General features: G+C 51.9%; 1 pseudogene; it reads right to left on the reverse strand.

Moving 5' to 3' along the window:
* Positions 1-14,692, reverse strand: part of LOC112239760 — a 36,777-nt pseudogene extending 22,085 nt beyond the window's left edge.
* Positions 14,693-16,294: the final 1,602 nt, after the last annotated feature.

Consider the following 16,294-nt stretch of genomic DNA (forward strand, 5'->3'; position numbering starts at 1 on the left):
TTGGTAGAGCATGGTGCTGTGTGGTTCATTGGCAACAAAGAGCATGGTGCGAGCGAATGGCTTTCAGATCAGGTCAGAGCATGGTGCTGTGTGGTTTCTTTATATTCTTTCATTCATTTTATTTCGTAAAGTGGTTATTTGCAATTTACAGTCATGGTGCATGGTGTTACAGACAAAACAAATGATAAATGAATGTTAAGCCCTTCTGTAATGTAAAAAGCATGTTTCTGCAATGTGGTTCAGTATTGTAGAGCACCTACAGGCTGCTGTATCATAGAAATCAAAAGCTATTCCATGTGAAAATGTGCTGATTTGGTTCATTGGTAAGGGTACAGCCATGGTTGTCTAAAACTGTGGTTCAGCCTATTGGTAGAAAACTGGTGCAGCCTGTGGCTACGTCTAAAACTGTTGGTACAGCCATGGTGTCTACAACTGTGGCACAGTTGGCTAGTCTACAACTGTAAGGGTACAGCCTGTGTGGCTACCGTCTAAAACTGTAAGGGTACAGCCATTGGTACCGTCTAAAACTTCAGGGTACAGCATGGTGCTGTAAGTGGTTCATTGGCTACCGTCTAAAACTGTAACGGTACAGCCTATTGGCTACGTCTAAAACTGTACAGCCGTAATGTTCACTGTAACGCGGGAAGTTGCACAAAATTCTCCCAAGGTTCAAGTTTTCGCTCACAAGACAAACATTTTTCTCAGCGCCCCACTTCAAGACCTCTTTACTGAGGAATATGGTTGTTTTTTATCATTGTGTTTTTGTATTTTCTTGGTGTATTTCCTATGCTGCTGTGATTGGGTAATTGTTGTGTAATTGTTAAGCTGCAGGGCTCCCTTGCATAAGAGTCCTTGGTCTCAATGAGACTCCCTGCTAAAATAAAGGTTCAATCAAAATGAATGAACACTGGATCCGGTGAGAGTACTCACAGGTCCTCTCCGGTGGCTGTTCACAGTGAAGTCAGGACAGAACAGCAGGTCGGCCATGGCCAGGAGCAGAGACTCAGCCAGTGGACGAGCTCCATCATCATCCATCTCATCTGTCTTTGAAGGAGGACAGGGGGCAGGAGGATGGAGTGGACAAGAGGATGGAGTGGACAAGAGGATGGAGGGGACAAGAGGATGGAGGGGACAGGAGGATGGAGGGGACAGGAGGATGGAGGGGACAGGAGAATGGGGGACAGGAGAATGGAGGGGACAGGAGGATGGAGTGGACAGGAGGATGGAGTGGACAGGAGGATGGGGTGGACAGGAGGATGGGGTGGACAGGAGGATGGGGGGACAGGAGGATGGAGGGGACAGGAGGATGGGGAGGACAGGAGGATGGGAGGGACAGGAGGATGGAGTGGACAGGAGGATGGGGTGGACAGGAGGATGGGAGTGGACAGGAGGATGGGGTGGACAGGAGGATGGGAGTGGACAGGAGGATGGGGGGACAGGAGGATGGGGTGGACAGGAGGATGGAGTGGACAGGAGGATGGGGTGGAACAGGAGGATGGAGTGGACAGGAGGATGGGAGGTGGACAGGAGGATGGGAGTGGACAGGAGGATGGGGTGGACAGGAGGATGGAGTGGACAGGAGGATGGAGTGGACAGGAGGATGGGAGGGACAGGAGGATGGGGTGGACAGGAGGATGGAGTGGACAGGAGGATGGGAGGGACAGGAGGATGGGGTGGACAGGAGGATGGGAGGGACAGGAGGATGGGGTGGACAGGAGGATGGGAGTGGACAGGAGGATGGGGTGGACAGGAGGATGGAGTGGACAGGAGGATGGGAGTGGACAGGAGGATGGGAGGGACAGGAGGATGGAGTGGACAGGAGGATGGGAGTGGACAGGAGGATGGGATGGACAGGAGGATGGGGTGGACAGGAGGATGGGGTGGACAGGAGGATGGGAGGACAGGAGGATGGGGTGGACAGGAGGATGGGTGGACAGGAGGATGGGTGGACAGGAGGATGGGGTGGACAAGAGGATGGGAGGGACAGGAGGATGGGAGGGACAGGAGGATGGGAGGGACAGGAGGATGGGGTGGACAGGAGGATGGGAGGGACAGGAGGATGGGGTGGACAGGAGGATGGGGGGACAGGAGGATGGGAGGGACAGGAGGATGGGGTGGACAGGAGGATGGGGGTGGACAGGAGGATGGGAGGGACAGGAGGATGGGGTGGACAGGAGGATGGGGTGGACAGGAGGATGGAGACAGGAGGAGGAGGATGGGTGGACAGGAGGATGGGAGGACAGGAGGATGGAGGGGACAGGAGGATGGGAGGGACAGGAGGATGGGAGTGGACAGGAGGATGGGGTGGACAGGAGGATGGAGGGACAGGAGGATGGAGTGGACAGGAGGATGGGGTGGACAGGAGGATGGAGTGGACAGGAGGATGGAGTGGACAGGAGGATGGGAGGGACAGGAGGATGGGGTGGACAGGAGGATGGGAGGGGACAGGAGGAGGGGTGGACAGGAGGATGGGGGGACAGGAGGATGGGGTGGACAGGAGGATGGGGTGGACAGGAGGATGGGGTGGACAGGAGGATGGAGTGGACAGGAGGATGGAGGGCACAGGAGGATGGAGTGGACAGGAGGATGGAGGGACAGGAGGATGGGAGGGACAGGAGGATGGAGGGACAGGAGGATGGGTGGACAGGAGGATGGGAGGGACAGGAGGATGGGAGTGGACAGGAGGATGGAGTGGACAGGAGGATGGAGGAGGACAGGAGGATGGGTGGACAGGGAGGATGACAGGAGGAGTGGACAGGAGGATGGAGTGGACAGGAGGATGGGAGGGACAGGAGGATGGAGTGGACAGGAGGATGGGGTGGACAGGAGGATGGGAGGGACAGGAGGATGGGAGGACAGGAGGATGGGAGGGACAGGAGGATGGGAGGGACAGGAGGATGGGAGGACAGGAGGATGGGGTGGACAGGAGGATGGGGTGGACAGGAGGATGGGGTGGACAGGAGGATGGGGTGGACAGGAGGATGGGAGGGACAGGAGGATGGGGGGACAGGAGGATGGAGGGACAGGAGGATGGGGGACAGGAGGATGGGTGGACAGGAGGATGGGGTGGACAGGAGGATGGAGTGGACAGGAGGATGGGAGGGACAGGAGGATGGGGGGACAGGAGGATGGGAGTGGACAGGAGGATGGGGTGGACAGGAGGATGGGGAGGGACAGGAGGATGGGGTGGACAGGAGGATGGGGGGACAGGAGGATGGGGTGGACAGGAGGATGGAGGGACAGGAGGATGGGAGGGACAGGAGGATGGGGGGACAGGAGGATGGGGTGGACAGGAGGATGGAGTGGACAGGAGGATGGGTGGACAGGAGGATGGAGGGACAGGAGGATGGGGGGACAGGAGGATGGGAGGGACAGGAGGATGGGGTGGACAGGAGGATGGGTGGACAGGAGGATGGGAGGACAGGAGGATGGGTGGACAGGAGGATGGGAGTGGACAGGAGGATGGAGGGACAGGAGGATGGAGTGGACAGGAGGATGGAGTGGACAGGAGGATGGGTGGACAGGAGGATGGGGTGGACAGGAGGATGGAGTGGACAGGAGGATGGGAGTGGACAGGAGGATGGGGTGGACAGGAGGATGGGGTGGACAGGAGGATGGAGTGGACAGGAGGATGGGGTGGACAGGAGGAGGATGGACAGGAGGATGGAGTGGGAGGATGGGGTGGACAGGAGGATGGAGGATGGAGTGGACAGGAGGATGGGGTGGACAGGAGGATGGGTGGACAGGAGGATGGAGTGGACAGGAGGATGGGTGGACAGGAGGATGGGTGGACAGGAGGAGGGGGGGACAGGAGGATGGGGTGGACAGGAGGATGGAGTGGACAGGAGGATGGGGAGGGGACAGGAGGATGGGGTGGACAGGAGGATGGGGGGACAGGAGGATGGAGGGACAGGAGGATGGGGAGGGACAGGAGGGATGGGGTGGACAGGAGGATGGTGGACAGGAGGATGGGACAGGAGGATGGAGGGGACAGGAGGATGGGAGGGACAGGGAGGATGGGGTGGACAGGAGGATGGGGTGGACAGGAGGATGGGGTGGACAGGAGGATGGGTGGACAGGAGGATGGGGGTGGACAGGAGGATGGGGTGGACAGGAGGATGGGGGACAGGAGGATGGGGTGGGGGACAGGAGGATGGGGGGACAGGAGGATGGGGGGACAGGAGGATGGGGGGACAGGAGGATGGAGGGTGGACAGGAGGATGGAGGGACAGGAGGGATGGGGAGGACAGGAGGATGGGAGGGACAGGAGGATGGGGTGGGGAACAGGAGGATGGGAGATGGGACAGGAGGAGGAGGAGGTGGAGGAACAGGAGGATGGGGGGACAGGAGGATGGGGGCACAGGAGGATGGGGGACAGGAGGATGGGACAGGAGGATGGGGTGGACAGGAGGATGGGTGGACAGGAGGATGGAGTGGACAGGAGGATGGGGGGACAGGAGGATGGGGTGGACAGGAGGAGGTGGACAGGAGGATGGGTGGACAGGAGGATGGGGGACAGGAGGATGGGTGGACAGGAGGATGGGTGGACAGGAGGATGGGAGGGACAGGAGGATGGAGTGGACAGGAGGATGGGTGGACAGGAGGATGGGGGACAGAGGATGGTGGACAGGAGGATGGAGTGGACAGGAGGATGAGAGGGTGGGGACAGGAGGATGGGGGACAGGAGGATGGGGTGGACAGGAGGATGGGGTGGACAGGAGGATGGGTGGGAGGGGAGGATGGGACAGGAGGATGGGGGGACAGGAGGATGGGTGGACAGGAGGGATGGAGTGGACAGGAGGATGGGGTGGACAGGAGGATGGGGTGGACAGGAGGATGGGTGGACAGGAGGATGGGAGGGACAGGAGGATGGGAGTGGACAGGAGGATGGGGTGGACAGGAGGATGGAGTGGACAGGAGGATGGGTGGACAGGAGGATGGGGTGGACAGGAGGATGGGGTGGACAGGAGGATGGAGTGGACAGGAGGATGGGTGGACAGGAGGATGGGGTGGACAGGAGGAGGACAGGAGGATGGGTGGACAGGAGGATGGGAGGGACAGGAGGATGGGTGGACAGGAGGATGGGGGACAGGAGGATGGGGCAGGACAGGAGGATGGGGGACAGGAGGATGGGAGGGACAGGAGGATGGAGGTGGGGGACAGGAGGATGGGGGACAGGAGGATGGGTGGACAGGAGGATGGGAGGGACAGGAGGATGGAGGGGACAGGAGGATGGGGGGACAGGAGGATGGGAGGGGACAGGAGGATGGGGGGACAGGAGGATGGGGTGGACAGGAGGATGGAGGGACAGGGAGGATGGGGTGGGGCAGGAGGATGGAGGGGACAGGAGGATGGGAGCGTGGGACAGGAGGATGGAGTGGACAGGAGGATGGGGGACAGGCAGGAGGATGAGGGACAGGAGGATGAGAGGGACAGGAGGATGGGGGACAGGAGGATGAGGGGGTGGACAGGAGGATGGGTGGACAGGAGGATGAGAGGGTGGGGGCAGGAGGATGAGGGGACAACATTAAACCCCTCTACACTTTGTTATTTTCTATAGTGAACAGAAACATCTTCGGTAACAGCACTGACAATGACTTTCATTTTCATGTTATTTTCATTCTGATGAAAAGTAAACCCAGAACCTTCGGAATTAATTGTTTGTCAAAGCATCCTGACATTTCTGAATGTCTAATGAGGAACTAGAGTTCTACTGAACTTTTAGGAGTCTAGTTCCTCTTATCTTCCCATGTAGGAAGAAACAAGTGTAATCAGGAGAGGTAGAATATGCACCTGGGAGATGTGTTTTTCTCTCATCATCCTGATGTATTTCTGTGGTGTGTTCATTAGGCAGCTGATAGAAGAACTGCCAGGGACTACCTACACTTGTCCAATAAGAAAACGTTGTGTGCTCAAATGAACACAACCATGGTGTACTATGGGTGAAACATACCATCTACTGGAATGAGGAAACTAATTAGTCAGATGAATGAAGTATTTAATTTTTTGTTGTTGTCAACCGAAGCCAATTTCCTCCCACATATCCACCAGTCTCACTTGGCTGCAGTGCAGGGACTACAGACATCTAAGACTCATTCATGTTGAGATGACAAATGAACAGGACTGGTATTTTTACTAACATCTTCCATGAAGCGTTGTAAAATGGAACAGTGGGTAGAGTCTGTCTAGCCTGGTCCCAGATCTGAGACCAGGCTAGTATCTGTGGAATATGGGACACAACACTGGTGCTTGCAGCAGCTACAGTATGTGGGTGTTAGCTGCAATAAGAGGTTAGCCTACACTGATCTGCAGCCATAGGGATTATCATTTCAAATCTCACTGCGGGCAACATTTTCATAGTGCAAAAGCACTGCGCAGATGAAATCACGCCGCCCGATTATAATAAGGGTTTACGGTCATTTGAGCCAGTTTACTACAGCAGGAACATAATCCTGCAGCAACAGGAAATGTGAATTATTATGTGGATTAGAATTAATGGACATGTTGGTAAGGGTTGATATATTTTTCATAAGGGAAAATCAAGTCAGAAATTTGCAAAGTGGAAATTACACATTTCAGAAGCCTTTTTAGACCACAAATACACTACAAATAAAACATTTACTGCATTGCAAAAAAAAGTTATTCTGCAACAAGGTGATCAAATTAAGATCTTACATCTGTGCTGTAAGTGCATCTCAAACCCTAGCCAACTCTACATACAGTATACTCCTATGTTTTACTCCCACACACCCACCGCCCACTCCCCACAGCTCTTCTAGCACCAGACACAGTGGACCAGAAGAGGTCCCTACACTCACCACAGCTCTTCCAGCACCAGGCACCGTGGACCAGAAGAAGCCCCTCCAGTCTTGGTCCTCAAAGATGTAGGGGAGGATGCGGGTCAGCATACGACTACAGTTCAGAACGATCTGTTTCTCCTTCTCCGAGGGGCACCCTGACTCTGCTGCCTGCACCAGCTTCTCTACAGCCTGGGGGAGAGATGGCCTTGATGTTATAAATACGACCTGGGGGAGAGATGGCCTGGTGGAGAGATATGGCCTGGTGGAGAGATATGGCCTGGGGGAGAGATGGCCTTGGTGTTATAAATACAGCCTGGTGGAGAGATGGCCTGGTGGAGAGATATGGTCTGGGGAGAGATGGCCTGGTGGAGAGATATGGCCTGGGGGAGAGATGGCCTTGGTGTTATAAATACAGCCTGGGGAGAGATGGCCTTGGTGTTATAAATACGACCTGGGGGAGAGATGGCCTGGGGGAGAGATATGGCCTGGGGAGAGATGGCCAGGTGGAGAGATATGGCCTGGGGGAGAGATGGCCTTGGTGTTATAAATACAACCTGGGGGAGAGATGGCCTGGGGAGAGATATGGCCTGGGGGAGAGATGGCCAGGTGGATAGATATGGCCTGGGGAGAGATGGCCTTGGTGTTATAAATACAACCTGGGGGAGAGATGGCCTGGGGGAGAGATATGGCCTGGGGAGAGATATGGCCTGGTCATTTTCTGGTAGTACCTCTCTGTTCCACTCTGTTTTCTTTCATGCTGTGCCTACAGAACACTGCCATGACAGAACACAGCCATGATGTTACAGAACACAGCCATGATGTTACAGAACACAGCCATGATGTTACAGAACACAGCCATGATGTTACAGAACACAGCCATGATGTTACAGAACACAGCCATGATGTTACAGAACACAGCCATGATGTTACAGAACACAGCCATGATGTTACAGAACACAGCCATGATGTTACAGAACACAGCCATGATGTTACAGAACACAGCCATGATGTTACAGAACACTGCCATGATGTTACAGAACACAGCCATGATGTTACAGAACACAGCCATGATGTTACAGAACACAGCCATGATGTTACAGAACACAGCCATGATGTTACAGAACACTGCCATGATGTTACAGAACACAGCCATGATGTTACAGAACACAGCCATGATGTTACAGAACACAGCCATGATGTTACAGAACACTGTCATCATGTTACAGAACACAGACATTATACAATGGGTGGTTCTAATCCTGAATGCTGATTGGTTAAAACCGCATTCTAGCCGGTGTCTATTCCACAAGTTACTACCGGCTAAATCTGACGTTAAAATGCCTATTTACTCTGTTCCATCTGACTGTGCAATCCACTGTCTCATCAGCCCAGCCAAGCAATTTATAAACTCTACTATAAAAAGCATCTAGACGTTATCTCACATTTCTTTATGGCTAACATTTAGTTTTCAACAGTGGAGATTTTTATAAACCTTGTTGTCTGTCTAGTCGACATTTGAAACATTGTTTCTTTATTCAAATTCGATCTCCAGTTGTCCCACTGTAATGAACATGTTGGGAGTCGGGACAAGACAGACAGGCAGGCAACGTTTCTCAGCCAGTCAAAATCATGAATCAGCATCATTTTTATAGATATATACAAAGAAATGTCAATTGAAAACAGGTCAAACAAAATTAAGTGCAGTTAGTTTGTTTGCAGTCCTTCCAGCTTTAGTTTGAAGTGATTGTGTTAGCTGTGTTGTTGGCTCACGCCTCTGAACAACAGTGTCCTGACGAGTGAGCACATTTTCTATGCCAGGTGAAATTGCGCATCATTAGCTTATTGCTATGGATGTTTCCAATTAAATGTCACTAGAAAACAGCTTAAACAAATGCAAATGCAGCTACTTTGCTGTTATTCTGGCTGCACTTTTGATGTGACTATAAGTTAGCCGTAGTTGGCTAGCTAGCGAGCAAGAGATAAGAACGTTGCCAGCCAGTCTGTCCTATTCCATTAGAGAGCCCCCAGCACCAACAGTCTGTCCTGTTCCATTAGAGAGCCCCCAGCACCAACAGTCTGTCATGTTCCATTAGAGAGCCCCCAGTCCCCAACAGTCTGTCATGTTCCATTAGAGAGCCCCCAGCCCCAACAGTCTGTCCTGTTCCATTAGAGAGCCCCCCAGCACCAACAGTCTGTCATGTTCCATTAGAGAGCCCCCAACACCAACAGTCTGCCCTGTTCCATTAGAGAGCCCCCAGCCCCAACAGTCTGTCATGTTCCATTAGAGAGCCCCCCAGTCCCCAACAGTCTGTCCTGTTCCATTAGAGAGCCCCCAACACCAACAGTCTGTCCTGTTCCATTAGAGAGCCCCCCCAGTCCCCAGTCTGTCCTGTTCCATTAGAAGAGAGCCCCCAGTCCCCAACAGTCTGTCCTGTTCCATTAGAGAGCCCCCAGTCCCCAACAGTCTGTCCTGTTCCATTAGAGAGCCCCCAGCCCCAACAGTCTGTCCTGTTCCATTAGAGAGCCCCCCAGTCCCCAACAGTCTGTCCTGTTCCATTAGAGAGCCCCCAGTCCCCAACAGTCTGTCCTGTTCCATTAGAGAGCCCCCAGTCCCCAACAGTCTGTCCTGTTCCATTAGAGAGCCCCCCAGCCCCAACAGTCTGTCCTGTTCCATTAGAGAGCCCCCAGTCCCCAACAGTCTGTCCTGTTCCATTAGAGAGCCCCCAGTCCCCAACAGTCTGTCCTGTTCCATTAGAGAGCCCCCAGTCCCCAACAGTCTGTCCTGTTCCATTAGAGAGCCCCCAGCCCCAACAGTCTGTCCTGTTCCATTAGAGAGCCCCCAGTCCCCAACAGTCTGTCCTGTTCCATTAGAGAGCCCCCAGTCCCCAACAGTCTGTCCTGTTCCATTAGAGAGCCCCCCAGTCCCCAACAGTCTGTCCTGTTCCATTAGAGAGCCCCCCCCAGTCTGTCCTGTTCCATTAGAGAGCAGTCCCCCAGTCCCCAACAGTCTGTCTGTTCCATTAGAGAGCCCCCCAGTCCCCAACAGTCTGTCCTGTTCCATTAGAGAGCCCCCCAGTCCCCAACAGTCTGTCCTGTTCCATTAGAGAGCCCCCAGCACCAACAGTCTGTCCTGTTCCATTAGAGAGCCCCCCAGTCCCCAACAGTCTGTCCTGTTCCATTAGAGAGCCCCCAGTCCCCAACAGTCTGTCCTGTTCCATTAGAGAGCCCCCCAGTCCCCAACAGTCTGTCCTGTTCCATTAGAGAGCCCCCAGTCCCCAACAGTCTGTCCTGTTCCATTAGAGAGCCCCCAGTCCCCAACAGTCTGTCCTGTTCCATTAGAGAGCCCCCAGCCCCAACAGTCTGTCCTGTTCCATTAGAGAGCCCCCCAGCACCAACAGTCTGTCCTGTTCCATTAGAGAGCCCCCAGTCCCCAACAGTCTGTCCTGTTCCATTAGAGAGCCCCCAGTCCACCAACAGTCTGTCCTGTTCCATTAGAGAGCCCCCAGTCCCCAACAGTCTGTCCTGTTCCATTAGAGAGCCCCCAGTCCCCAACAGTCTGTCCTGTTCCATTAGAGAGCCCCCAGTCCACCAACAGTCTGTCCTGTTCCATTAGAGAGCCCCCAGCCCCAACAGTCTGTCCTGTTCCATTAGAGAGCCCCCAGTCCCCAACAGTCTGTCCTGTTCCATTAGAGAGCCCCCAGTCCCCAACAGTCTGTCCTGTTCCATTAGAGAGCCCCAGTCCCCAACAGTCTGTCCTGTTCCATTAGAGAGCCCCCAGTCCCCAACAGTCTGTCCTGTTCCATTAGAGAGCCCCCAGTCCCCAACAGTCTGTCCCCAGCAGTCCCCAACAGTCTGTCCTGTTCCATTAGAGAGCCCCCAGCCCCCCAGTCCCCAACAGTCTGTCCTGTTCCATTAGAGAGCCCCCAGTCCCCAACAGTCTGTCCTGTTCCATTAGAGAGCCCCCAGCCCCAACAGTCTGTCCTGTTCCATTAGAGAGCCCCCAGTCCCCAACAGTCTGTCCTGTTCCATTAGAGAGCCCCCAGTCCCCAACAGTCTGTCCTGTTCCATTAGAGAGCCCCCAGTCCCCAACAGTCTGTCCTGTTCCATTAGAGAGCCCCCCAGTCCCCAACAGTCTGTCCTGTTCCATTAGAGAGCCCCCAGCACCAACAGTCTGTCCTGTTCCATTAGAGAGCCCCCCAGTCCCCAACAGTCTGTCCTGTTCCATTAGAGAGCCCCCAGTCCCCAACAGTCTGTCCTGTTCCATTAGAGAGCCCCCAGTCCCCAACAGTCTGTCCTGTTCCATTAGAGAGCCCCCAGTCCCCAACAGTCTGTCCTGTTCCATTAGAGAGCCCCCAGCCCCAACAGTCTGTCCTGTTCCATTAGAGAGCCCCCCAGCACCAACAGTCTGTCCTGTTCCATTAGAGAGCCCCCCAGCACCAACAGTTCCCCCCAGTCCCCAACAGTCTGTCCTGTTCCATTAGAGAGCCCCCCAGCCCAACAGTCTGTCCTGTTCCATTAGAGAGCCCCCAGCACCAACAGTCTGTCCTGTTCCATTAGAGAGCCCCCAGCCCCAACAGTCTGTCCTGTTCCATTAGAGAGCCCCCAGCCCCAACAGTCTGTCCTGTTCCATTAGAGAGCCCCCAGTCCCCAACAGTCTGTCCTGTTCCATTAGAGAGCCCCCAGCACCAACAGTCTGTCCTGTTCCATTAGAGAGCCCCCAGTCCCCAACAGTCTGTCCTGTTCCATTAGAGAGCCCCCCAGTCCCCAACAGTCTGTCCTGTTCCATTAGAGAGCCCCCCACCAACAGTCTGTCCTGTTCCATTAGCCCCCCAGCACCAACAGTCTGTCCTGTTCCATTAGAGAGCCCCCCACCAACAGTCTGTCCTGTTCCATTAGAGAGCCCCCAGTCCCCAACAGTCTGTCCTGTTCCATTAGAGAGAGCCCCCAGTCCCCAACAGTCTGTCCTGTTCCAGTCCCCAACAGTCTGTCCTGTTCCATTAGAGCCCCCCAGTCCCCAACAGTCTGTCCTGTTCCATTAGAGAGCCCCCCAGTCCCCAACAGTCTGTCCTGTTCCATTAGAGAGCCCCCAGTCCCCAACAGTCTGTCCTGTTCCATTAGAGAGCCCCCAGTCCCCAACAGTCTGTCCTGTTCCATTAGAGAGCCCCCAGTCCCCAACAGTCTGTCCTGTTCCATTAGAGAGCCCCCAGTCCCCAACAGTCTGTCCTGTTCCATTAGAGAGCCCCCAGCACCAACAGTCTGTCCTGTTCCATTAGAGAGCCCCCCAGTCCCCAACAGTCTGTCCTGTTCCATTAGAGAGCCCCCCAGTCCCCAACAGTCTGTCCTGTTCCATTAGAGAGCCCCCAGTCCCCAACAGTCTGTCCTGTTCCATTAGAGCCCCCAGTCCCCAACAGTCTGTCCTGTTCCATTAGAGAGCCCCCCAGTCCCCAACAGTCTGTCCTGTTCCATTAGAGAGCCCCCCAGTCCCCAACAGTCTGTCCTGTTCCATTAGAGAGCCCCCCAGTCCCCAACAGTCTGTCCTGTTCCATTAGAGAGCCCCCAGTCCCCAACAGTCTGTCCTGTTCCATTAGAGAGCCCCCCAGTCCCCAACAGTCTGTCCTGTTCCATTAGAGAGCCCCCAGTCCCCAACAGTCTGTCCTGTTCCATTAGAGAGCCCCCCAGTCCCAACAGTCTGTCCTGTTCCAACAGTCTGTCCTGTTCCATTAGAGAGCCCCCAGTCCCCAACAGTCTGTCCTGTTCCATTAGAGAGCCCCCAGTCCCCAACAGTCTGTCCTGTTCCATTAGAGAGCCCCCCAGTCCCCAACAGTCTGTCCTGTTCCATTAGAGAGCCCCCAGTCCCCAACAGTCTGTCCTGTTCCATTAGAGAGCCCCCAGTCCCCAACAGTCTGTCCTGTTCCATTAGAGAGCCCCCAGTCCCCAACAGTCTGTCCTGTTCCATTAGAGAGCCCCCCAGTCCCCAACAGTCTGTCCTGTTCCATTAGAGAGCCCCCCCAGTCCCCAACAGTCTGTCCTGTTCCATTAGAGAGCCCCCCCAGCACCAACAGTAGGTGTGTTTTGTTTCTGATAGGCAGTTTATAAAGGAAGCAGCGAGTCGGAGACGGGAAGGGAGGACGCCTTGCTTCTTTCCTGCATCCAGGAGCAGTGGGCCCTGACTCACTGACAGACGCCTCTGCCAGTCAGCCAGCTACTCAATAAAAGCTGTTTCAGAACAATATCTCTGTGGAATGCACTGGATGTTAGTACAGCTTGCATCCAGTACATAAAATAAATGTGTTTAGTCTTAGAATGCGTATCTAACAGTTTTTGTCGGTTTCCCAGACAGATTAAACCTAGTCCAGTTTTAAAAAACATTCTCAGTGGAGAATCTCTATTGAAAGATCTTTTCAGTCCATGAGTATAGGCTTAATCTGTGTCTGAGAAACCTTTCTGGTTCATCTGCTGCAGCCCAGTGCAGTTCCACTTCCATAACATCCTCCTCATCATCATCCTTCTACCTTATAGCAGAGGGTTGCCAGATTGGAGGGGGACTCCTCCCGAACAGCTCGGATCTCTGCGGCTGGCACCAGGGCAAAAACATCCTGCACAGTGGTGGCAGTGTCAGCCCAGAACTGGTCCCAGAAGGCATCGTCTGTGGCCTCCACTGGCTGTGGAAAATGCATGTATCTGCTTTTAGACTACATTTCCCACCACCCATTGGGCTCGTCTAGGCTTGCTCCAATCTGACTAATGATAACCTATTACATTGGGTGTAAAAACAGCATGTATAACAGTGTCATAGAAAGCAATAGGGTAATGTAATATAATGAATATCAAATCACACAACAAATGCATTCAGAATCAACAAATATATCAGATTGGAGCAAGAGGGCTAGAATAATAGAAATAAACATATCATGAGAATAATGTAACCTCATTCTAATAACTAGGTTTCATGTCAACACAAGTTAGCAGATGGGGCAACATAACAACCTATCTCTTCCTAATTGCTGTTAGTCTATACAGCAACAGGAAATATGAGCTGCTCTAATCTCTGCACATAACAGAACACCTGCCACATCTGTGGGCGGTGGGAGAAAGGACCCCTACGTCATTTGACCATCGAATAAGATATGCGTTATCGGTGATCTATAAGAATCCAAATCAAAAAATGTTACATTTTAAACAACAAGTAGTCTACTTGGCTAAAAACTATGCTGCCTGTTTCTCATGTCGCCGATGATAAGGTCTGCAGAAGGGCGTTATGATCATGCAGACAGTGAATAGACATTGACTATTAAACAGCGAAAAGGGGGTGTTTGTTTATGGTAAAGGTTTATGAGCCCACTTTTCATATAACATAGAAACCTAATGCAAAATAGAAACACCCCAGAATAACAATAGGACAGGATAAATCATATGAGAGTTTTAAAACAGTAACGTGTCACTGCTATCATTGCGGGGATTTGATTATAACCTAACATAACGCATGATCAAATACGCCAAGCATTTCATGACGTGCGGGACAATATTTTTTAAAGAAATATCTCAATATAGACCTATGCATTAAACATCGACGGACTATATGCAGACCCTATCTTTTGTTTTCCAATAGAGCACTTATCCGTCCTAGTGATATACAACCAGCTATTGCGCTCTTTCTGTGATCGCTATTTATACTCTAATATTTTCCTATTTCTCAGCGTTGGCCTATAATAAACATTTCAAAGGTACCCAACCTGTGTTTTGGTTGTCAGCTGTATCACTGCTTTCCTGAAGTTCAGTTTAGAATCGGTGTTACCCATTTTGATATTCCTTTATATACTACAGCGTTGTTGATGCCGTGAATCCCTACTAATCTTGTTCACCTCTTTCCTCCGCTTGAGTCACTCGCGGAGGCGTTTTTACGTCACTGGTTGGCTAGCCTTTTACACTGGGCTCTAAACTTCCGGGTTCTTCAAGAGTACAATAATCACTATGCCTATCATAAGGTCAAATGTAATACATATTATACAGGGAACCCTTGTACCTAGTATAATATCATAATAATTTAGGGTTATCTCTTTAAAAATATATTAATGGAATGCAATTTACAATACAATCGGGGTTTTATTCTATACAATCTCTTTGATTGAAATCACTGTTATAATATTGATATAATTGGTTACAATATGCATAAATGTAACAATAAGATATTGTAAATTGTATCGATCATTGAATGAGTGTCTGTACTGGTTGTAGACGGTACCGGAAACAGCGACACCATGTGGTATTTCCTGTCAACGTTCTGTCTGTACTGCGCAGTCGCGGTGTCATGTAAACAGCAGAGGTTCGTGAGCTAGCTAACCAGCTACATAGATGTTAAGGCGTTGATACCGGCGATATTGTTCAAATGTAGCTTTCAATCAATATATTTGTCTTTCTTCACCACACATCGCATTGTCTAGCAGGATAATCTGACCTGAGAGACCCTTATCTACACCGAGGAAACCTCCTTTTGTTGTTTTGATCAGTGATTCGAGAAGGCTAACGTTACTGTAGCTAGCAAGTTAACGTTAGACAGCATAGTTTGGGTCCTTGCAACGTTGAGCTTCAAAGCTCGAATGTAAGGGCGGGTTTCTTTCTCTTACATTGTTTACATGTTAGCTAACTTTAGATAGCTATCAACCTAACGTGACCTAATTGCTAGCTTAGTTATAGTCTGTCAACTATCGTTTTGCTAGCCATGATTTGACTTCGAAAACAGCAGGTATACCATTATGATATTATTGATTTGGTGCTTTGACTGTTTGGTCGTTTCTAGCTAAACAGCTTAGCTGGTAATAAAGTAGTTCAAATGTCATGTTTGAATGAGGTTGCCAAGTGTCTGTCCCTTTGTTAGTTCGCTATATATTCGACACGCTGGTTTCATGGCACTTAAAATACCAACATAATGTATTTTAGCAGGCATGTAACAACTTTGTGGGACACTCGCTAGATCGCTAATTAATTAGCTTGCTGGGCCGTAAACGTAATCAAACTGTGAGTAGCCTAGGCCGAAAACAGGGACGGTGAAAAACAACTCGTCACTGCAGCCTAACGTTATATTGCCCACGACACGTAACCAGCTGCAAGGCCTGTCATTAGGACAATACAATCAATACATGTTAACAGAAAACAGGTGAGTTCGTTGCATTATTTATCTGCATGCTACTTGCACCGTCGGGCATGTATATTGTATCTTAGATTCTAATGCGTTTGTCTTTCAATCCCTGATAAGGAAACGCCAGCGGAGTGGTGGGGAAGAGGAGAATGGCCAGCTGGTGCCTAAGGCCAAAAGGTTGAGCAGAGGAGCTAACCCCCTCTCTCCTGAGCTGGGCCTGGATGCCTGGGACTCGGAGGTACGTACGAGCGCCAATGAAAAGAGACATTACATTGTCAATATTGTGTGAATCCCCCAACAGTACATTGTCAGCTAGGGGTAAAGGCAGCCTAGTGTCAGCCTACTCTTAGGCCTACCT

Source organism: Oncorhynchus tshawytscha, unplaced genomic scaffold, assembly GCF_018296145.1.
Source record: "Oncorhynchus tshawytscha isolate Ot180627B unplaced genomic scaffold, Otsh_v2.0 Un_contig_3505_pilon_pilon, whole genome shotgun sequence".
NCBI lineage: Eukaryota > Metazoa > Chordata > Actinopteri > Salmoniformes > Salmonidae > Oncorhynchus > Oncorhynchus tshawytscha.